This window comes from Sciurus vulgaris, assembly GCF_902686455.1.
Source record: "Sciurus vulgaris genome assembly, chromosome: 9".
NCBI classification, from domain to species: Eukaryota; Metazoa; Chordata; class Mammalia; order Rodentia; family Sciuridae; genus Sciurus; species Sciurus vulgaris.
In genome coordinates this window covers 95,955,782-95,980,867 of record NC_136469.1, presented here as the reverse complement: position 1 = coordinate 95,980,867, position 25,086 = coordinate 95,955,782, and positions in this window count along the sequence as shown.

Genomic DNA, 25,086 nt, shown 5'->3' with positions numbered 1-25,086 from the left:
ACCTTTTTCATTTACTTGTTAAGTGTAGTAATCAGAAAGTGTATAGTTATATGTGAGGCTTAAATTATACTTCTATTTGATAGTACTAACTTAGTGAGATAAAGTTCAGGCCTTGTTTTTAAATAAAATAAATTATTAGAACAATTATTTAACTACAAATACTTTTTTATTAATAAATGCTTGGAATATTGAAAAAGCTAATAATAGGGGTATTTTCATATTTTAATTATACTTGAATAATAGGGGTATATCATATTTTCTGCATATTTTTATAGTTAAATCTAAATCTCAGAAGCAATTTTGCAAATATAGAATACTACAATTTTGCTAACATATATTTATGAAAAAACTTCTGATGGAACACATACCTTTGATAAACAATGACTTATGTGGAAATATTTAGATAAATTTGGTAAAGGAGACCTAGATAGACTAATTGAAAGGGTGATGGTTACAAAGGTATATATTGTACTTCACAGAGCCCTGTCTTATACAGTGTTCCACACAATTTTCGTAGTGATTCTAAATTTCCATTAAACGTCAGAAAAATATGCGTGTTAGTCAGTTTTTGTGTTACCATGACCAAAACACCTGATGAGAGCAACTTAGAGGTGGAAAAGTTGCTTAGTGGTTCAGGGTTTAAGAGGTCTCAGTCTACAGATGGGTGGCTCTATTGCTCTAGGCCTAACAGTAGGCATCAAACAATGAGGGAAGGGTCCAGTGGAGGAAAGCTGCCCCAGGTCATGGTGGTGTGAGAAACCAGAGAGAGAGGGTCAGGGGAGAGGGACTGCAGGAAGATTAACTCTTCTAGGATATACCTCCTGTGATCTACCCTCCCCCACCAACCCTTATCTATTTAGAGTTACAACTCAGCCATTCAAACTAGGATGGACTAATTAGGTTATGACTGTCATGGTTCGATCCTCTCACCTCTGAACATTCCTGAATTAACAGGAGCTTTGGGGAGATACTTCATACTCAAACCATAATAGTCTATTTGTAGGAGTGTGTGTGCATATGTGTAGAAACCCAGATAACTACTAATTTTCTCTTAAATTCATACACATAATATGAATTTTTAAAAGTGGGAATTATATTATCTTTAGGCTAATCACATTTCCACATGTCACATAAGCAGAGAGATATTTCCAGTTTTTCTCCCCATACTATTTTTTAAGCATATGTGTACAACAAAAATCCTTGAGAGATAAAGGATGTATTTTTAGAAAGTACCCTGTAGTTTAATAAAGATAATATTTCCTTCCTGTGAAATGATCAGACATGCTTCCTTATAGCCCATTTCATTATAAAAAGACATATTACCTTGTATGGCCAATATTTGGGGCCTAAACCAGCAGCAAATTAAATATCGTGTTTTTATCATTAATAATTTCAGTAAAACAACAATTGTATTAGATCTCTAAACCATTGCTATTTTTCTAAAATATCTTCTGTATATAAAGAATATAAAATATCGCCATTGTAAATCTGAAGTGCTAATACATAATCAGGATTTTAAGAAAACAGATCTAATTTACCCTTTCATGATTAAGAACAAGAAAACATGCCCAAGCAGAGAATAGGAAGAAATGTCATTGACAGCAGTAGGAAACTGAATAGACTTATAATAATAATTCCTAGCATACTGTGAATTTCAGTTTGAGTTCAAAAATTATGATTCTCTTCCATGGACTATTAAGAGTTATGATCTTGCTATTACTGCTCACTTCTTAGTGTGAAACTGAGTGAGACATATGTTTCTATCAGTCAGTATATTAAGACTTAGAAAAAAAAATACTAGCTTCACCTGCTCAGCCTGTTATTTGAATGTTTTCCTCAAAATACAATGTGTTGGAAACTTATGCCCAATGCAACAGTGGTAGAAGTAGTACCCTTAAGAGATGATTTGAGCTCTATCCCCATAAATGGATTAATGTCATTATCAAATGTGTGGGTTTTTTAACAGGGTGAGTTTGCAACCTCCTTTCCCTTCTGTTCATCACCATTTGTTGGCTCCTAAATCTTGGTTGACTGGTGACAAGTTCTGCTCCCTCTAATGTTGAAGTTTGAACAATAGAGGAGCATGCCAAAGCAAGCATATTGAGCTGGTTTTATTAAAAAGTAGTAATATTATAGACTTCTCCCAGGAGGGAGAAGGGAGCCATGGCTGATGTCCTAGAATCCCAAGAATGAGCATGCCCTACATTTTTTATAGGCTGAGGTCTCTTTTGTTCTCCAGTTGCTTCCCCCTTATCTCTCCTTCCTGCCTATGTGACTAGGCCCAGTTTTGCAGGTGAGATATAAAAAGTGAGAAGCAGATGGGGCAGGAGGAGGGCCAAAGTGATTCAGCCAAGCAAGGGCCCAGGGGGGCATTAATTAGGTAAATTTGGTAATCAATGGACTCCAGAGATCCTTGACATTCCATTCTCCCAGGGGCAGTCTCCAACTTCCAGAGGCAGTTGGCTTTCATGGCCTCTATTTCCTAGATTTGACCTGATCCCCTATTTCTACACTAACTGCCTGTCCCTAATTTTGGCTTCACAACCTCTAGGAATATGAAAAATAAATTTCTGTTCATTATAAACTACCCAAGGGACTGCGGATATAGCTCAGTTGGTAGAGTGCTTGCCTTGCAAGCACGAGGCCCTGGGTTTAATCCCCAGCACTGCCAAAAAAAAAAAAAAAAAAAAAAAAAATTACCCAGTCTGTGGCATTTTGTTTTAGCATCATGAAACAGACTAAAATAGCCTACCATAAGAAAATTCCCATACTGGGTATCTTTAAAAAGAAATTTATTTATTTTTTCATGATTCTGGAAGATAAGTCTCATTAAGAGCCTGGTTTATTTTGTTCTTGGTAAGGGCTCTCTTTCCTTGGCTTGTGAAATAGTTGCCTTCTCACTATGTCTTCATGTGAACTTTCTTTCACAAGAGAAAAAGAACACAGGGAGGAGGAGGGGGTGTAACCCATTTCCTTAGAATTAGAGTTCAACTTTTATGACCTCATTTTGTAAGACCCCCAAAAAGGAGACCCTAACTCTGTCCCACAGATCGACTGCAACCCCAATCAACCGCAGGAGGCGTCACTTGATGCAAACCGCAAGAGGCTCTTATTCCAGCGCGCTGGGACCCAACTCGTGACTCATGCAGGAGTCGAGGAGTCCCTAGCAGAAAATCTTACAAGTTTATAAAGGCAGAAACCACACATCGGGAGGGGTAGCACACGAAAGGGGAAAAGGGGAACAAAGCTGCCCGGAAATTCCAAAGGGGGTCTGGGTTTGCTGATAACATACAACGTGTTTCACAATGTTTTACAGCAGGGCATAGATTCTGGTCAACAGTTTCTGGTAATCTTATATCCTATATATCTTAACAGTCTGAGCACTATCTTGCTCAATTTACTCTTTTACTCTCTGTTTGGGGCTGTTTCCTGGAACAGCTTTAAGGGCTTTGTTCCCATCATTGGGAGGGAGACCTTAGGGAGTTGAGATAAAACAGAGAGCTTAAAAAAATGTCCATTCTTTCAATTTAACTTCTATTAATTTAAATTGCTTCTATTCCAATTAATTATCGTATCTTAAAGTACAATCACATTGGGGTTTAATTCTTTAATCAATGAATTTTTGGAAAGACACAATTTAATACATAACAAATACAATCACCACATGTTCATTCATGCTTCAAGGTAAAAATTAATTTCTTGTTTTTTACATTTATGAAATACTACTATTGCAGATTTTTCATTTCCTACATTTCTGGAAGACATCAACATTACTTACCTTAGCATCTACTTTGCTGTAATTTGAGCAATTCAGCATATCTGAGAAAAGAGACAATTTTTACACAGTTTTATATGTGTAATATAACATAACTGATTCCGTTCTGCAAAGAGGAATCTCTATGTTGGAGTAGCAGGAACATGAGCTGTCTCTGGAATGTTTTGGCCCATGAAATCAATCTTTTTGACTTTGGATCCTCTAACTTCTGAATCAATCTTTTTGACTTTGGATCCTCTAACTTCTGAAACTACAAAAAATATATTTCTGTTCATTATAAATAAGTGTCTTCATCCTAGATGATTTACTATGCAGAAAGTATTCCTTAAAGTAAACATTTATGCTTATGCTATAGTACCTGTACAGTGACTTCTGTTTTACAATGTTTCATTCTCCCAGTGAAAAGGTATTGATAGCACTGTTAATATTTCTTATTGATCATCTCAATGTCATATCCATATTTTCCATGAAAGTACCTATAGAAGCAATGACATTCAATGACCTTTTTTTCAGTTGTCCAGAGACACCAACTTGAGTACAATTTGCTTGACCTTGTAGAAAAGATTGAAAGCACAAGAATAACACTGAATTTATTAATTGTTAGATCTTTCTTTGTAAATCCAATATGTAATTTTGGATGAAATATATTAAAATTAGCATTATTAAGTATCTAAAGACTTCATCTGATATAAAAATATTTAAATATTTTCCCCACATGAACAGAAACAAGATCTTATGTGAAAATTGAAGTGTCCAAGGAATTTTCCAAATCTCATGCAGAAAATTGCAAAGCAACAAAGAGAGATAAGATTGGGAAGGGAATAGGTCAATCTTACCAGATCCTGAGTGCCTGGGAGATCCCAAACTTCTTTCATATAACTGACTGTTCAGTATTTTCCACTTATTAGATAATAGAATTATACAATGCTTTGTAATATTTTAGTGCAAGTTTTATTAAAAACAAGGGCAAATCATGTTTCATATATTCTATTGAATTCACACTATACATAATGAAAACTTTTTCTAGATTAAATGTAAGTTTCCTTTCTAATTGGAAGGATACTTTCATTACAATTCAACTGACTAAACTTAAGTGTCAATTTATCTTAGTGCATTCTAAACTGATAAAAGATATCTAAAAACCTTCCTTTATGATTCCTTATAGCATATGTGATGATGATTAATTATTTCAGTTTTTAATTCTCTTGAAATGACTTTACTTTTTATTTTATTATTTTTAAAAGCCTTATTTTTTAGAGCAGTTTCACATTCAGAGTAAAATTTGGACCTACGTATGCATAACCTTGCTCATTATCAATATTCTCCACTAAAGTGATACATTTGTTATAGTTGTGGACTTACAGTGACACATCACAATCGCCTAAAGTCCACAGTTCACATGAGAATTATTTTTTGAGGATGTGCATTCTACTAGTTTGGACATATGTATAATGACACATGTCCATCATTGTAGTATTATAAAGAATGACAGAGTGTTTTACTGCCTAAAATCCACTGTGCTGCACCTGTTCTTCCCTTTCTCCAAACCACTGGCAAACACTTATCTTTTTACTGTCTCCAAAATTTTCTTAACAGAATGCCATGTTGTTCAAATGATACAGTATGTAGACTTTTTACACTGACTTCTTTTGCTTAGTAATATGCATTTAATTTTTCCATATCCCTTCATGGCTTGATAACTCATTTCTTTTAAGTGTTTCATTGATATATACATATGTATATATTTTTTGTGGTGCTGGGGATTGAACCCAGGGCCTTTTGCATGCGAGGCAGGTAGTCTATCAACTGAGCTATATCATCAACCCATGATATTTTTTTAAGAAGAAAAAAAGATTATTTTAATCCTCATGAATTTTTACTTGGAACAGACTCATGTAACAATATGGATTAATAAAGAGAAAAACAGAAAGAACTGTATTAACATACATATTTCATATATAAATGAGAGGTACTTGGGGAATGAAAAATTCTCAGATTTGGTTTATATTATAATTTATATGGTATTTCAACAAAGAATATTTTTAGACAAGGGAGGAGACAAAGAAAAACAACTTTAAGTCTCTAGGAGTGTTTACTTGAAGACAAATAAATGGTATTTAGAAAATCTTCTTAAATTCCTCTGTTGTCATCCGTAGGCTGTTAAAGATCTAAAATTGTCTTCAGAGATTAACATTTGTTTTCCATGATGAAAGAGAGGTAGATTCCTTTTGCCTTCACAAATCTTTATCCTGCATTTAGGATAATAGAAAGGGTGGGGCGCAGAGTGCTTTCCAGTATCTACTTCTCAATTGCCTTCACCTCAAATATAATCTTCCTAAAAAAGCATATTTGGCAGGGGGTCATATTCTGATCTCTCAGATATTCTATTGTTTGGAAATATTACAATGTATTTATTTGCCTGTTGAAGAACATCTCTATTGCTTGCCAGGATGTGGCATTTATGACTAAAACTGACACAATCAACTCCATGCAGATTTTTGTGTGAATATAAGTTTTATCTGGGCAAATACCAAGATCAATGATGGATTTGCATGGTAAGAGCATATTTATTTGTGTAATAAACTGCCAAAATGTCTCTGTAAATGACTATTCCATAACCCCATAAACAGCGAATGAATGTTCTGTTGCTCTACATCTTTACTGATATCTAGTGATAGCAATGTTCTGAATTTGGTCCATATTAATAGTTATGTAGTGGTATTTAATTGTTATTTTAATTTGATTTTTCCTAATAACATGACAGAAAGCCTCTTTTCATATATTTAATTATCATCTATAACAACTTAGTGAGGTGTCATCTTTAGATCATTTTTAAATTCACATGGCTTTTTAAAATTTTGTTGATTTTTAAGAATTCTTTACATATTTTGGAAAGCAGTTCTTTATCAAATATGTATTTTGCAAATAGTTTCTCACAGTCTATATTTTGTCTTCTCATTCTCTTGCCAGTCTTTAACAGAACAGAAGTTTGCCATTTTAATAAAGCTCATCTAAGTGATTCTTTCTTTCATAGATTTTGCTTGGATGCTATATATAAAAAGTCATCCCCATACGCAAGGTCTTCTAGGTTTATTCATGTATTATCTTCTAGGAGTTGTACATTTTTCCCCTTTTACATTTAGATTGATGATTCATTTAGCATTAACTTTATTTTAAGTCATAAAATCTCTGTCTAGGTTTATTATTATTTATTTTTCACTTGTAAAAAATTTTAAAAGTCGTTTTAGTTATACATGATAGTAGAATGCATTTTGATACATCATATATAATGGAGTATAATTTCTCTTTCTTCTGGTTATACATCAGGTAGAATCTCACTGGTCATATAGTTATATATGTAAATGGGGCAATAATGTCTGATTCATTCTATTATCCTTCCTACCTCTATGTGCCCTCCCCTTGCTTCACTCCCTTTTACCTAAAGTAACTCTATTCTTCCATAGTCCCCCAACACATTTTGTGAATTATCATATGAATATCAGAGAAAATATTTGACTTTTGTTTTTTTGGGATCGGCTTATTTCGCTTACCCTGATATTCGCCAGCTCCATCCATTTACCTGCAAATGCCATAATTTCATTCTTCTTTAAAGCTGAATAATATTCTATTGTGTGTGTGTTTATATATATATATATATATATATATATATATATATATCACTTTTTTTAATCCATTCGTCTATTAAAGGACACCTAGGTTGCTGCCATAGTTTAGCTATTGTGAATTGAGCTGCTATAACATTGATGTGGCTGTGTAACTGTAATTTACTGATTTAAAGTCCTTTGATTATAAACTGAGACGTGGGATAGCTGGGTCAAATGGTGGTTCCATTCCAAATTTTCTAAAGAATCTCCATACTGTTTTCCATAGTGGTTGCATCAATTTGCATTCTCACTAGCAATGTATGAGTGTACCTTTTTCCCACATCCTCACCAACGTTTGTTGTTTTCTGTATTCTTGATAATTGCCATTCTGACTGGGATAAGATTACATCTTAGAGTAGTTTTGATTTGTATTTCTCCGATTGTTAAAGATGTTGAACATTTTTTCATGTTTGTTGATCAATTGTATTTTTTCTTCTGTGAAGTGTCTGTTCAGTTCCTTAACCCATTTATTGACTGGGTTATTTGTTATTTGTTTTATTTATTTTTCATGGATATCTGTGTATTCTGATACCTTCTGTTGAAAAGGCTGTGTTTGTTGGGCTGTGTTACCTTTGCCCGTTTGCCAAACATGGTTGATTATATTTATATGGGACTCTTTCTTGGTTTTCCATTCTGTTCTCTTAAAGCATTTATCTTTTTTTTTCTCCCAATATAATACTTTTTTGATTATCTTGAAATCAGGTATTGTCAGTCCTCCAACTTTGTTGATTTTTCATGTTGAATTGATTATTCTGGATCTTTTGATCTTACCATATAAACTTTAGAATGAATTTGTCACATCCATAAAGTAACTTGCTGGGATTTCTATTGGGATTGCATTAAATCTATGGATCAAGTTGGGAAGCATTGACATCTTGATAGTATTGCATCTTTTTTATCAATGAAGTGAAATATGTCTCCATTTTTAAAGTTTCCTTTGCTATATTTCTGCTAGGGTTTATAGTTTTTCTCATATAGGTCCCATACATTTTTTTGTATTTGGTGGGGCATTAGTGTAAATGTTAATATGTTTTTAATTTCAAAATCCATTTATTCATTGACAGTTTATAGGAAAAGCAGTCAGTCTTTTTTCTCCCAATATTAGGGTTTGATTTCAGGGGTACTCTAGTACTGAGATACATCCCCAGCCCTTTTCACTTTTTTGCTTCGAGACAGGTCTCACTACATTGCTGAGGCTAGACCAGAATTTGAAATCCTCTGCCTCAGCCTTTCAAATTGCTGAGATTACAGGCCCATGCCACCATTCCTGGTGAAGAACAGCAAGTTGCTTGGAAGGTTTTTGTTGTTGTTGCTTTGTTTTGTTTTGTTTCATAGTGCGGGGGATCAAACTCAGGGCCTCATATATACTAGGCAAGTGTTGAACTATAAGATTCACTTCTAGCCTGGCAGTTATTTTTGTATTTATCAACCTTACATTCTGAAACCTGGCTATAACTTCTTGTAAATTTATGGTGATTTTTTTTTGACCAACTCTTCTGGATTTATGCACAGAGGATCATATAATCTATGCACAAAGATAGTTTTATTTCTTTTTCCCCCAATACGTATGCCTTCTCTTTCCTTTTACTGTCCTTCTATATTACCTAGTACTTCTAGTACAATGTTGAAATGGAGTGATGAGAAAGTATGTTCTTTCTTTGCTCCTGATTTACTGGGAAAGTTTCTATTTTATTGCCATTAAATATAAAAACAGTTTTGGTTGTGTGTGTGTGTGTGTGTCCATGTCCACACACAATGTTTTTGCATTCTTTGTCAAGTTGAGAATGTTTCAATTATTTCTACTTCAGTGAGAAGGACAGGAATGGGTAATGGATTTTGTCAAATGCTTTTACTTTATATATATATATAAAACTTTATAAAGAAAAGATATTTATTTAGCTCACAATTTAAAAAATATTTTTAGTTATACATGACAGTAGAATGTACTTTAACATGTCATACATACATGGAGTATAACTTTTGATATACTATGTGAAATAATGTGTGATATAAAGTGATAAAGTGTGTGAATTTAGACATACTGTATATTAAAGGTATTTGTCCCTTTCATCTAGGTTATCATATTTGTTGGCACATGCCATGATCTGCATGGAAGTTAATTCAGAAACTGGCAGGGAGTGATGAGGGATTAGAAAAGACACACAAACAGTGAAAGATAGCTGGGACCAGGTGGAACATCATCTTCTGATGGAGGAGCAATGACCCAAATCTAGCTCAGCATGTTTATTACATAGATTTTATCATCAAAAGGGTTTTCTGTGAGAAAGTTTCTTCAAAGCAGGCAGGCTGAAGGAAGAAGTACTGGCAACCAATAATAAGTATTTGCATTCATAATTCTCTACCCCTGGCAACTGATATCTGAACTCAGGGTCAAGACTGGTAGTCCCATGCCTTGCACAGAACCTCTTTAAGCAGGGCATCACCATAGCAACTGGGCAATCTTGACCTTCACTTTTGCACAGGAAGTTCCCAATGTAGGTGCAGCCTCCTGCTGCAAGACAGTCAGATTTCCTGAGCCAAGTCACTGCTCTCCAAAGGCACAGAGTTCATCATCAGGAGTGGTGATATGAACCATGGTCTCTAACTGTCCTAAGGCAGGAACTGTGTGCCTGCACTGGGAACTTCCTGTGCAAAGGCAGAGGTCAATACTGCCCAATTGCTATTGTGATGCCTTGCTTAAAGGAGGTTCTGTGCATGGCATGGGATTATCAATCTTGACCCTGAGAACAGACACCAGTTGCCAGGGGTAGAGAATTATGAGAACAAAAAAAAAAAAAAAAAAAAAAAAAAAAAATTATAAATAACTTTTTTCTTCAGCCTACCTGCTTTGAAGAAATTTTCTTACCAAAAACCCTTTTGATGATAAAACCTATATAATAAACATGCTGAGCTAGCTCTGTGGCACACAACTTTATATTCCCTTCAAGGGTGGATAAGTTTCCTTTCCTCCACATCTTCACCAAAACTCATTGTCTTTCATTCTTTTGCTAATTGATGCAAAATGATATATCATTGGAGTTTTTGTTTGAATTTCCTTGATAAATGCTAATAAGCATCACTTTCAAATTTCTTTTTTATTTGTTCTTTTTAGATATACATGACTATAGTGTGTGTATTTAATTAGAATAAGTTATATTCCTTATATGTATAATATGTCAAAATACATTCTACTTTCATATTTCTTAACCATTCCTATGAGTCCTTATAATCATCTATTCATTAATTTATTCCAATTTTAGGTCAATTTATTTTTTCTTGCTATTGAATTCATTCAGTTCTTTCTATATTTTCAACATTAATTATATAGCAGGTATATGGTTTGCAAATATTTTCTTTCACTCTGTAGATTTTCATTTTGTTGTATCTTTTGCTGAGTAAAGTCTTTTTAGTTTGATGAAATTCCATTTTTCTATTTTGGCTTTTGTTTACTTGATTTTGGTGCCCAATCAAAAAAACAAAACAAAACAAAACAAACAAACAAACAAACAAACAAAAAAAAACCAAAGAAAAGAAAGAAAAAAAAAATCTTTGTTCAGAAAAATATCAAGATGTCCCTATTTTTTTCACTAGTTTTTTAAAAAAAATTTTGATCTTGTATTTAAATATTACACTCATTTTGAGTTGATTATATGATATGATGAAGGATTTACTTTTATTCTTCTTCCTTTTTATATCAAATTTCCCCATTACCATATACCAAAGAGATGTTGGTTTCCCATTTTGTATTCCTTAAATCCATTTTAGTAATCAGTTGACTTTAAATGCATGGATTTGTTTCTGTGTCTGTATTCTGTTCCACTGGTCTATATGTTTTAATTCTAGTGCAACACACTGTTGTGATTATAATAGCTGTGTAGAATATTTTGAAATCAAGTAATACTTTGCTTTCATCTCCATCAGACTATTTTGTTTAAGATGCTTTGCTATCCAAGGTCTTTTGTAGTTCCTTTTGAAGTTTAGTATTATTTTCCTATTTCTGTGAAAAATAATCATTGGAATTTTGATAGGAATTTCATTGAATCTGTAGATATCTTGGAACAGCATGAAAAACTACTAGAGGAGAAAAATAAGGGGAATCTTGATATATTTCTTGAGAGGTTTTTAAAATAACATTTTAACTATTATTTCTCTGAATTCAAGAACATAGTGCATTTTTCCATTAACTTATTTGTTCTTTACATGTTTTATAGTTTTTGGTGCATAAAATTCTTGCACAACTCTGGTTTAATATATTCTAATTTTTTTCCACACTATTATGTTATTTTTTTTTTAAATTTCCTAGAGAGTTTGTTGCCAGTGTATAGAAATGATACTGATCTTTGTGTTAATTCTATATCCTACAACTTTACTGAGCTCATTTATTAATTCTAACAGGTTTTTTTTTTTTTTTTTTTTTTTTGTCTTCAGAATTTTCTCTATAGAGATCATGTCAGCAATGCCTTCCTTTCAAATTTGGGTTATCTATTTTTCTTGCCTGAGTGCTCTATGATTTTAGCATTGTGTTAAGCAGGATTGGCAAGAGTAAATGTTTTTATCTTATTCTTCATATTAGAGGATAAAACTTTTCACTGTTGAGTATCATGCTACCAGTGGGCTTGTGATATATAACTCTTATTGTATTGGGGTACATTCCTCCTATACTTCATTTGTGAAGGTTTTTATTATGAGGTCATTGAAGTTCATAAAATAGTTTTCCTGTATATGTTGACTTTCATTCTGTTTAATGTGGTATGTCATATTTATTTGCATATGTTAAACTATACTTCAATTTCAGGAATAAGTCCTATTTGATCATAGTGTATGATTTTTATAATGTGCCATTCAATGGTTTGCTTGTAGTATTTTGTTGAGGGTTTTGGCTTTTTTGTTCAATGTGGATATTTTCCTATAATTTTTGTTTTTTGAAGTATCTGTGTCTGTCTTTAGTATTCACATAATTCTAGTCTGTTAAAATGAATTTTGAAATATAACCTGCTTTTTTTTTTTTTTTTTTAAGAATTTGGTTGCCAATGAGTGGGATAACCTTGGCATATATCCAAAGGACTTAAAATCAGCATATTATACTGATGCAGCCACACCAATGATCATAGCAGCTCAACTCACAATAGCTAAGCTATGGAACCAAACTAGGTGCCCTTCAATAGATGAATAAAATAGATGGATAAAGAAAATGTGGTACATATACACAATGGACGATTACTCAGCCATAAAAAGAATGAAATTATGGCATTATCTGGTAAATGGATAGAATTGGGGACTATCATGCCAAATGAAATAAGCCAATCCCCAAATGTTCTCTCTGCTATGTGGATGCTGACTCACAATGGGTAGGGATGGGGAATGGAGGTTCTTTGGATTGAACAGAGGGGAATGGGGAGGAAGGGAAAGGGGATGGGAATGGGAAAGATAGTAAGAATGAATGGGACATTTCCTTTGTTCATATATGAATACATGCATTTTGTACAATCACAGGAATGGGAAGTTATACTCCATGTATGTATGATATGACAAAATACATTCTGCTGTCATATATTACTAAAAAGAACAAATAAAAAGAGAAGTTTATCAATGCCCCCAAAAAATCATCTTTGGAAAAGTTTTCATTTACCTATAGTAATTTTCAATACTTTGTGTACATTTCCATGGGATTTATCAAACTCATAAAATTACACACAAAATCAAGATAGAGAACAGTTCTATTACTTCAAAATTCAACTGCTTTCAAACACCACTCATGTTATAGAAGTCTAAATCTGAAATGGTTCTCAGTGGGCTAAATCCAAACATCCACATGGTTGTGTTCTCTGGCCATTCCAGGGGATTTGCTCTCTTGCCTTTCTCAGGGTTTAGAAGGCCCTGTTTCCTTTGCTTGTGTCCCCATCCACCAATTTTCAAACTGAGAAAAGTGATCTGAGCCCTTCCAGACTGCCACTACTTTATGCCTGCTCTTCTGACTTCTTCTTCCACACTTTAAGAACGTTGGTGATTTTATCAGGCCTGCTTTGGTAATTGAAGATAATCTCCCTATTTTAATATAGTCAATTTAACCACATCTGTACAATCTCTTTTACCATGTAAACTAACATATTCTCAAGTTTCAGGGATAACAGACATGGACATTTTTGGGTTGTTCTATTCTGCGTAGTATAGCAAATATTTACGTGCATTACATGCTCTGTTTTACAGAAATAGTATTTTTTACTTGTTCTTTGATATTTTCCTGGTTTTCAATTTCGAAGAATGGAAAAGTGCTACAATTCTTTGAATTTGAGAATTCAAATTGTATGCTTACCTTATAGGCTTAGTATCTTATTTATATGACATTTTTGGTGGATGTATAGTTTTAAGAGACATTATTTGACTCAAAGTACATCTCATAAATATAATAACACAAGCTTCTATGATGGAATACTAATATGTTTGTGAAATTTATAATTGTGTTTAAAAAGTCATTTCTGTGGCATAGTAGAAGTAGTAGAAATAACCTGGTACCAAGAGTTCAAATAAGCTGTATTTTAGTTACTTCTATTAATGAAGCTAGCATTTCTAATGCTGAATTTCCCCTTAAAATATCTCAACGTTATTTAGTATCAAGATGCTTTCTTCTTACTTTCATTTTGTCCAGTTCTGTTTCAAACTCATAGAGCCAGAAACCTAGCTCATGTTATTTTAAAAAATGTCAAATTCTATTTCCTGCATTGATATCCATAGAGTTCTATTTATATGGTTGAGTTCAGAAAAGAAATGTCTCTGTGATCCCTGAGCAATTTGCATCCAGATGGAAAAAGAATTCCAGAAGTGGTAAACCTGTTACATAACCACTGGCAGAATTAAATAATTTCATTCAGGTATCTGTCTCATAATTTTATGTCCTTTTATTTAAATCATATTGTTGTGGAGTAAGAATTATATTTGAAATTATGACTCCTAGCTTCTCCAATGTGATTATTTTTATTGTTTGTACCTACTTGCAGGGTTCCTGAAAATATTACCAGTGGTAAACCTGAGATCACAACACAGTCATACATTACTCTTTGAAGGAAAAAGTGCTAATTTATTTTAGGTTACTATCCAAAGATATAACAGGAGACATATTCTCAATGACATAAAAGAAGCACACATATACACAACACCTATTTTAATGGATGGCAAAAGTTAGTTATCTGTAGCAGAAAAGAAAGAATCAGAAAAACAATCTTAGGCTAGAAGTTCATTCTGAGGGTAAAGGTATTTTGTCCAAATAGGAGATATTTAACTTAGATCTTTTGTTGAAATATCTTTCCTTCTATCAGTTCTTTAAGTATGAGCTCAGTTTAAGATACAAGATAATATGTATGAAGATTAGTTCTGAGTAACTGATTTTGCTTAGCATATCTCTGGGATATTTTAAGATTATAATTTCAAGTGAATTTTGCATTGCCTGATAATCTTGCTGCAAACTTTACTGAAAGGGCCTCTTGTCTAACTCAAAAAGATAGTTTTAAAATTATTGTGGCTTATTTTTTCAGAATCTATTGTTTGAGATCACAATCATAAGTAACTTAGACCTTAAGTTTAAACTATTCCCTTTGAGGTATTTTGGTCATAAAAGTTAGAATTTTGTGTTTAGCTATAGTGATATGAAAAGTTTATTCTTTTAATTCAGAAAAGCTCCATAGAGTTTCTCATAATATTTGGTTTTAAATAATGAAATTTTAAAATTATCTTCATTATATTTAATTGTACAGTTTCAGTCATAAGTAATCAATCTACTACTCAGAGTAGCAATGTGAATTGTTCCTATTTCCACGAAATACATCCTGTCAGGCAAGAGGATGCCTTATGTATGTTGTAATTCATTTATGGTTTTGAATACTTAAGTAGCTGGAATGTAACAAAGTCTGGTAATTCTTGTTTTCACAAATTAGAACATTAAAATACCCAATATGTCATCATTTAGAAATTTTATCTATAGAAGTAATAAATACATTCTTTGTCACTTTCCTGGATAAGAGAGGCATTTAATTAGTTTATAATGAAAGGTAAACTTTTCTGTCTCCTATTTAAGCTCATTATCATCTAACATTAATATTGATAACTTTTTATGTTTTAAAATAAAATTAATGCAAATATTTGGGTTATATGCTGGAGTAGGTATTTAATCATTGCTTTAATAACACACAAAGTTGAAAATAATGTTGGAAAAATAGATAATCAAAATACAGAAAATTATATTATTCATGATAGTCATGTTTTGCAAAGTTTCCATGAACACTGATGTAGGAAATACTAAATCATTGTTACCAGGAAAAATTTATACATCTATCTATCCATCTACCTATCATCTACTGCATCTTTTTAGATGTACATAATTCACAGAGATGTTAATATTAAATCACAAAAACAACTTATCCTAATGTATTTTCTTTTCTTTTCTTAAAAAGAGAAAATAAGATTCAGAAGTGTGGAATGACTTGTTTGAGACTACCCTAGTCACAGATGCCGCAGTTGGTATTCAAAGGCTCTAAATGGTTCCAGAGTGGGAGCTCCTCCTGCCCCCTGTCTCCATCCTCTGGTCCTCTGGTCTTCTCTACATAGGAACAACATAGGAGGCAGACCATAATCTAATTTGATATCAAATGGAAACAGGGAAGTTGTACCACTGAAATTTTTACTAGTCTGCCTATATGAATGTTGGGATTCAGAACATGGACCCTCACAAATTATGAGACCCTGGAGATTGAGAACACTGAAGAAAAAAGGTCACTGTCACTTCCTGACTGTCTCCACTGAGCATGATTATAAAGGTATTCTCTGACTTATCTTGCATGAAAGTGAGTCATCAAAAGAGGTCCTGATCTATAACCATGGGGACAACTTGCTAAGTTTCCTCCCTCCATTTACCACCATTAGGACATATCCCCTTTATGTCTAATTATTAACAATATGGTTGTCCATTCCTCATTCATCTCAAACATAAAAATACAGTTTTCCCTAGGTTTTTTGAGTCCTTGCTTTGGAAAGCTCTATGTAGTGAAAAACTTTGGTTAAACTAAGTTTGTATGCTTTTATCTTGTTATTCTGTCTTTTGTTATAGAGGTGCCAGCCATGAACCTTATATGGCTGAAGAAAAGATGTTGCTTTTTCTCCTCTACATCAGCAAATGACCTAAAAGTGCTGTAAGTATTGATTTGAAGGTTACAAATAAATTTCAGCCTCTAGGCAAGTTGACAATACATAGGATCTGCAAATATTGAGGGTCAATTTTTTGTTTATATACTTTATCTTCTTATGGGTTAATTTCTTCTTAGAGATAGAACACATTTAAACAGAACACATTAAAGAAAAAGAGTAAAATTAATTGTCTTAGAATAAAATTTACACATACACTGAATCAAAGCATTCACCTTAACTACAATAATGACTTCAAAATGTCCCACAGAATTTCTCTAAGAAAAATTTATGTAAAACAAGAGGACCTTATAATCTGGTTTTATTATTATAACCTTAGGACAATAGATATAAAATATCAAATGTCTGAATTGTGCATATTCACTGTTTTATTTAATATTTGGGGTTATACTATCAAGCAGTAACAATTGTTCAAATACTAAAACAGTTTCTTAGAGGTTAAACAACATTTCTAAGATTAAAAAAAATAGCAAGTTTCTAAGTGAGAATTCTAAAGCAATTATTTATGACTCCAAAGCTTATGGTCTTCTGGGTACTCTATAGCTCCTAGAGCTATTTCTAAAAAATTAGATTTGTGTGTTTTCTGTATGTCTATTTTGCTTGTATGAAATGTGAACATAATTGAGGCCATTTTGCCCAACATTTTATCTCTTTTCAAGCGTGGTATCTGGCACATCACTAACATGTTATAAATATTTGTTGATGTTATAAATGAAAATAAATGGATTAATGATATTCTAGTTATAAAGATTAGCTTCCAAAAAAGCTGTTAGATAACTAAATTATTCAGTTTTGATTCTTTTCAGCTGTGTACCTTCTGCCAAAATTGAAAATCTACATTTTATAATTATAATTACTCAAGTTACTTTCAGGTTTGTAAGGATATTTCTGTATGCAGCACAGAGCCCTCCTTTGAACCATTTCCTGCCATTACTATGCACATTGATGACTTTCTTTATTCCACCTTCTAAGTCTACATTGTTGGCAGACCTCAGGCTGAACACTGTGACCATTCTTAAACAGCCATCTGCATGTGCCCAGCAAAAATAGCAAAGAACAGAAAAAACCCTGTCAAGCTCTTATCCTTTGCCAATTTCTTTACTCATCTCTACTGTGTACTATGAGTGCTAATATAAAGTGCGTATTCTGATAGCTTCACTTCTTTTCAATGGTGTGTATTTTAAAGAAGCAGGAAGAAGAGAGGCACAGAAAAAAGAAAACAGTTAGATTTGTCATTACAAAACACTGGATTGATATATATTATTATATGATGTATGAGGGCAAAGTCATGCTTGACAGAACATGTTTTAGTACATGTAACTGTAAACATACATATGTATATTCAATTTTAAATTTTGTCATAAAAACTTAGAAACATATAGAAATAAAATAACAAATCACTAAGATAGTCCAAATTCAGGAACTTGACAAATGAAAACCCTTAAAAGAAGGAAATTTGTTAAACAACTTCTCATAAGTGATTTATTTTAACATTTCACACTTAAGTGAAATTATACAAGTTCAGATAGAAAACTTTTTAATTTTCTTATGTGCTATTGTCTTCATAGTAAGTAAATTTTGACTGCAATTCTTAAGGGGACATGTTTACTAAGATGTTCTTGGAAATACGTAGATATTTTTTCTTGATTTTTTTTGTCATATTTTAAAGAAAGGATGTTTTGAAAGAGGCAATTCTGCTATGCTAGCAGTAGTTTTTTGTTTTTGTTTTTGTTTTTGTTTTTTTCCATTTAGGCTGTCTGGCTACATGTATTGAAGATGGAACTTCTTAGAACTATAAACTTTAATAAATGGAAGAGTCCTTGTTGCTCATAGGTCCAGTGTTCTTCAAATATATCCTTTAGAGATGAGGGTTCTTCAGGAAAACCTTTGGGGAAGCTGGAGATATGAGGGAGAGATCAAGCAGAGAATCTTTTGTCAACTTATACTTTGGGGTTTTCAATAACAGTTTATCTGTTCAAAGAAGTCTGTGTTAAGAAAAGACTTAAGAACCATTTGTCTAGTCCAGCTTTCTCAGTAAAGAAAGAAAACATATGGAATACTCAAATACTCAAATACACTTTCTGATAGATTAAAAGGGCTTCCGCTGGGCAATGTGGTATATTTTTGGCAAGTATTATTATCTATATGCATTGTGGAGCACAAAATCTTTGGCACAGATCCTGAACAGAATCCTCTACTACCTAATTTGATCAATAATAATTATAATCCATATATTGTTGAATCTGTTTGTCTCAGTTTTATATTCTCTTCTGTCAGCACAAAAACCTGGCATGTAATATGACCTCAATGCATGTTTGTTGAAAGAATTAATATTTGTAGAAAGTGTCACTACCCAAGGGATTTCCCAGCCAACTTGAACCACCTAGTGGAAGAAAGTTTGTATCCTCCTTGTTTATTTTCCAGAGAGAGAAGAAAATTCAGTTCCTTTGCTCAAGGGAGGACTGACTAATGACACTTATGGGTTGTCTTTCTGCCACCTCATTCAGACCTACTTTGAGCACCCAGAGTAGTTGACCTGCTTCCTGATTTTCACACTACTGGCTCCTCTTCAAAAAATGATTATCGTCAGCACCTGCTCATCTCTTGCCCTCCATATTTGAAGCGTACTTTCTTCCTGTGATTCTGATCCATTGGCTGACTAAGAACAAGACCAAGTCAGTGAGGAAGTTTGTTACGCCATTTTTCTGATCTCTTCACTGAGTAAATCCAAGTTGTATGGGTCTGTAGGTTTCAATCCCAGGGGTATATAAGACCCTGCCATATCCTCTAATGTAGTAAAGTGAGATTTGGTACTGTATGTTAGTTCTCATGTGAATTTTTATGTCTGTTATTATTTGATGAAAATTTGAAAAGGTGAAGGGATGATTAACGAACATGTTCAAACTACAAAAATTATTTAATATCTCACATTTATTTAATGTATAATGCATGTCAGATTTCTCAAAGCACTTTCCATGAATTAATACATTTAGTTTCTGCTGTAGCCATTTGAAGTGTGTAGAATTATTTTCTCATTTAACAGATTATAAAATGGAGTCACAAAGAGGTTAAATAACTTTCCTAAGGTCATAGAGCTAATAAATTATACAGCAAAGATACATAGCCAAGTATTTTACATTCAAAACCAGTTCTCTTAAACATCAAGTTGTACTGCCTCTTTAACATTATTTGACATTATCCACTCACTTGCACTTAACTAGAAGTATATTGGATTTGAAATCTGAAGATCTGGGCTCAGGCTTCCCTGAATCTACTATGACCTTGAAGTTTTATCGCTTTTTGTAATACTACACTTTTCTGGAGTTTGAAAAAAAACTTTCTGGTTTAATGTAAAAGAAATTGAGAGTTTGGCTGGGGATATATTTAATGCAATGAGAAAGAGAAAGAATTTAGTGAAATGGTAAACTCTTAAATTAAAAACATGGGCTAGAATTCTTTAAAATAGATTTTTTGATTCATTTTACCAAAGTTGAAAATAGATAAATCCTTTCATATTTCAAAATAATTATATAATTTATAAGACATTTTTTCACATTCGGTATCACTAACATTTGTTATCTAAAGCCATTGTAAGGTGGTCAGATTTAATAATTTTTATCTTATATAATTTAGAAAACAGTCTCAAAAAGCCTAAATACTATTTCTAAGTGTATGAGTTCATGCCGATTCACTTTAATTAGCATCAGATAAAGAAAAGGATTAATAAAACTTTAATGATTACATTTAAATATTATATTATTTTATCATTATCAGAACAGGGAAGTGCTTTGATAAAAAATTGAATGGGTGTTTATATGAAGGAAAATTTTATAACCATATAAAAATATAGAAAAATACAAATATATACAAGTTTTCTTAAGTGATCATCACGTAAGCAGCGTTTCTTTAAATAATGAATTTAACTAACATTTGTTTTCTCATTATTACAGAAAACATACATTTAAGATCTCTCTGCATAACAAAACTGTAGATTCTAGTGGACTCTTGCTGTTTGAACATTATGTCAGTGGTACTATCTAAAATTTATTGCAGTATGTCTATGTGACAAAACCTCCATACTTATTGTTTTACATGAATCATTGTACTTCATCTCCAGACAAATCTTATAAAGTCGTATCCATGTTGGCCTAGTAGAGGTAGAACTTCTGAATGCCTGGTTGACAGTGCTGTAGCCAAACCACATGACTCTGATTTACCACCTACCTTTTGGGTGAACTTGGGTAATTTGTTTCATTTCTCATCTTTGAAAGGGGAATAATAATTGAACTTAACTCCTAAGAGTATTTTGAGTGCCTGCCAAAGAATATTCCCTAGTGAATGCAAGTTGCAATTTTCATTTTAGATAGGAAGAAACTGAAGTTTAGGGGATATGAATTGCCCAAGGAGATGTAACTAGGTATTATAATTAGCCTGCATTTAAAACATTCCTTGCAATAAATGCTGTTATGATTTGGATATGAGGTGTCCCCAAAAAGCTTATGTGTGAGACAATACAAAAAAGTTTAGGGGTCAAATGATTGGGTTATGAGAACTTGAATCCATTCAATGGATTAGTACCCTATAGGGATAAACTGAGTGGTAACTGAAGGAAGATAGAGTGTGGCTGGAGTAGGTGGGTCCATGGGGATGTGATTTTGAGGCATATATTTTATGAGCTGAACCCTTAGATAAACACCTTAACCTCTGTGCTATAGTCTCCCACCAGAACACTTTTTTGGGTATGAGAACATTTGATGGTTTCATACAGTTTATATAATATTGCCACCAATGTTAAAATAAAGAGCCTGCTATTATTAAGCAAGGAGCATTAACATTTGTTAGAAGTGATGAATAGAGTTTGGTTATGCTAAATCTGTACAACACCAAAATAATAACTTAGCTCATGGGAAACATGAAGCCAAGTGATAATATCAACTAATAGGTTTGGAAAAAAGTTAGAAAAATCCATACTTAGAAAGTATTTTTGATTTTGGTTAGATTTGAAGGTTGGTGCACTATCTGACAGAATATTATTTCTGTTGAGAATGTATCAATTTGCAAATTATTAGTTTACTTTGCTGATGTTTCCCATTTAGTTACATTTCTTGGGTTGTGATTTTAAAGTATTTTCTAGAGAATCATTGTTTATGAAAACAATATATTGAATTGAAATAACTGGGTTTTCCACCTGGCTCTGATATTTTCTAGCATTTGTTCTTGGACAAAGCATGCTTCCTGTTTCATTAGAATATTATTTTTAAACTAATTTCATTGAGAAGATATTGAATAACATGTAACAATGAAATCGGAAGTGATTACCAAATTATTTAAATTGTCCTGGTGTATCTTATCTGATATTCTATCTGATATCACTATTAGATTCTATGGAAGGAATGGAAGGAATGATTTTTCTATGCATATATACAGTGGACTTCTTTTGTTTTGCCTTTCAGCATTAATCTTTTCTTTGAAACGTTGATCTTTTCCCTCTGCTTTCACCATACATTCAGTTAACTTTACTTTCAGCAGTTCTTGAGATATGTTATGGCTCACTCTTGGCCTATTTCAGCAATGTATTACTGGACCACAAGAGTTGACTCAGCTCCCATAAGACTTAAAATAATCCATTGCATTTTAGTTTTCTATATAATGATGCAGGACTGGAAAGGAAGCAGCTATGGCAAAGACTTAGAGATGCTTTTGGCCCTGGCATGGGATTGATGATCCAATTGACAGAGCATTTTTCCCACACATCAGTCAGCTTTACTGCCCAGTATTTTCTGTTCACTCTGGAGGTAGAAAAATTTAGCTGGATTAAAGTTACTTTACAAATGATGGAGGTGAGAAAATTAAAGTGAAGCAAATACTAAGAGCTAACATTTATTTAGCATGTAGGACATACTTAGCATATTATATAAATATTAACTTATCATATTTAAAAATAATATGGTAATATGGTTCTTGTAATTCCACCAAGTGAACATAAATCGCTTCATTTATTAACCTTGGGTTTTTGGACAATGAGAAGAAATAAGTTATACTAGTCACTTAGTTGCCAAAATGGCATGACTTATTAAGAACAAGAATATGATGTTTTGTATTGAGTGATTATTAAGTGAGATATATTCAAGGGAAACATAACAAGAAAAAATAAGTTGAGTTCAAAATAAGAAAATTTATTTTTCCAAGTTAAGGATTTTAGATTCCATTTAGTAAGAAGGAAACAAAAATAAGTTTTCAATCATCTCCTAACTGTGTAGGATTATTTTGGAATGTTGAGGTGGGACACTTAATGTGAGAAGACTATAGGAGTAGACTGGACTGGATATCTGTCTACTGTAAAATGGAATTAATAGCTTTTTCCATCTTACTTTTTGTTTTAAAAGTTAAGAAAGGGAAGTGCTTAAATTCACACAGTGCTATAGAACATGCATTTTTTAGTTATTTTTTAAATGAAGGCTTGAGAAAGCATGACACCTACATCAGCCTTTTGTTTATTCATGGTTATTGAAGTAAACTTTACACATAATTGAAAAATACTATTATAAATTTAAACTGCTGTCTTCAGTAAACCATAGTGAGAGAAATTAAACAAAAAATTTTAAAAAGGTACAGTTTATGGATGATAATTTTATATTATATTAAGAAAGAAAAACAAAGCTAACAGAAGAATCAGTGTTACAAATCCAGTTAGGAGAATTAGGAGGTTCAAGACATACTCATCGATAAGATAAATAACTAGGACAGTTTTTAATTCATTACTGCTAAGCTGTGTGGGTCTCTTTGGTCAGCTGAATTTATGTTCAGCTTTGTCAGTAGAGTGCACTATAGAGATGCTGAAGGAGGAAGGAACTTTGTTCTTCTGATCATTATAGCTTCTGTAGGGAATGGCTCTACAGTCATAGAAAGCAAAAGGACCCAATAGTCAGTGGCTTCCTCTGGTTTATTAGTCAGTGTTGTCTTACTGTCAGTTGATACCTGAGTTAAATAACTTATAAAATAAAACATTTATTTAGTTCAATGTTTTGGAGATCACAGTCTATGAACATTATCCCCATTGCTTTGGGCCTCTGTTGAGGTGCCATAAGAGAACCAGGGGAACATGTGGTAGCCAGGAAGCAAAAGAAACAGGGACAGGCTAGGGTCAGGTTCTCACAAGTCCCTGTAGGCCCAATGACATAAGGACTTCTCACTAGGCCTCACCTCCAGAAAGTTCTACCACTTCTCCAACACACTACCCTGTGGACCAGGCATTCCACACATGGATCTTTAGGGGATACTCACCCAAACTGTAGCATCTGGCAGCAATCTGTTTTGATTCATGCAAATTCTGACACACAGCACCTCAGAATGCAGGTTTCTGGTAATCTTTATAGGAATGATTTGCAGCAAGTTCTAATAGCACAGCATTACACCTGTGCAAGGAATTTGTGCAGAAATCCCTGCCATTCAATGTCTTGATCATGTCCTTTCCAAGGAGGTCTGGACATCAGCTTTAGGAGGTGATAAGCAGTGGGGAATGCTACCTTGGATGCCCTAACTTTGTCTTTGGGGTAGTGACTAGTATATTTCATGAACTTTACCTGCTATAATTTTCAGTGTACCTGCCATCCCCATATTATTTATAATTCTCAATATTTCTTCCTAAGTAGTTCCTTTTTATTGCAATCTACTCTATAATTACTCTTTCATTGTTTTAACTTTTTCTGTTTAAATTATTTTATTTTTGCCTCTTTACCAGACTCTAATTGGTATAGAGATTAACTGAATGAAAGGTTTATTTTTACTAGAAATAAACATTATATAGCTCTTTGCAGTTTCTAAAAACTATAAGAGTTCCAAGTTGATTTTTTCTCTAATGATTTATTTGGGAATACTAATTTTTTAAGAAGTCAAGTTCAGATTTAAAATATGTTGCTCTGTACTTATATGTTCAATATCTTTAATTTATATTACAAATATCTATGTTGTAACTAATTCTGTTATATCTAGAATATAAATTAAGACTAACTAACCAATATTACCCATACCTCCCAAATTCTACTTTAAGTATACAAATGGCACTGCTCTGAATTGTGCTAATGGACATTTTGTTCCCTCTGTACTGAGGTATAATTATAAATAAAATTGTATGTAAGTTACATAATATTGTGTTTTAATACACAAAGTACATTATGAGATAATTACCACAATTAAGATAAAGAATGTGTTCATCAGTTCACATAGTTACCTCTGCATGTGTGTATGTTGAGAATGCTCAACCCCTACTGTCTTAGTACATTTCCAGCATACAATGTATTATTATTACAAACTTCATGGTGTAATTAATTTCATCCAAACTTAATGATTTTGAATAAATGAAGGTTCACAATCTTTGACCAACATCTTCCCATTTCCCCCACACCCTAGTCTCTATCAACTACCCTTGCACACTGCTTTTGAGGTCAACATTTA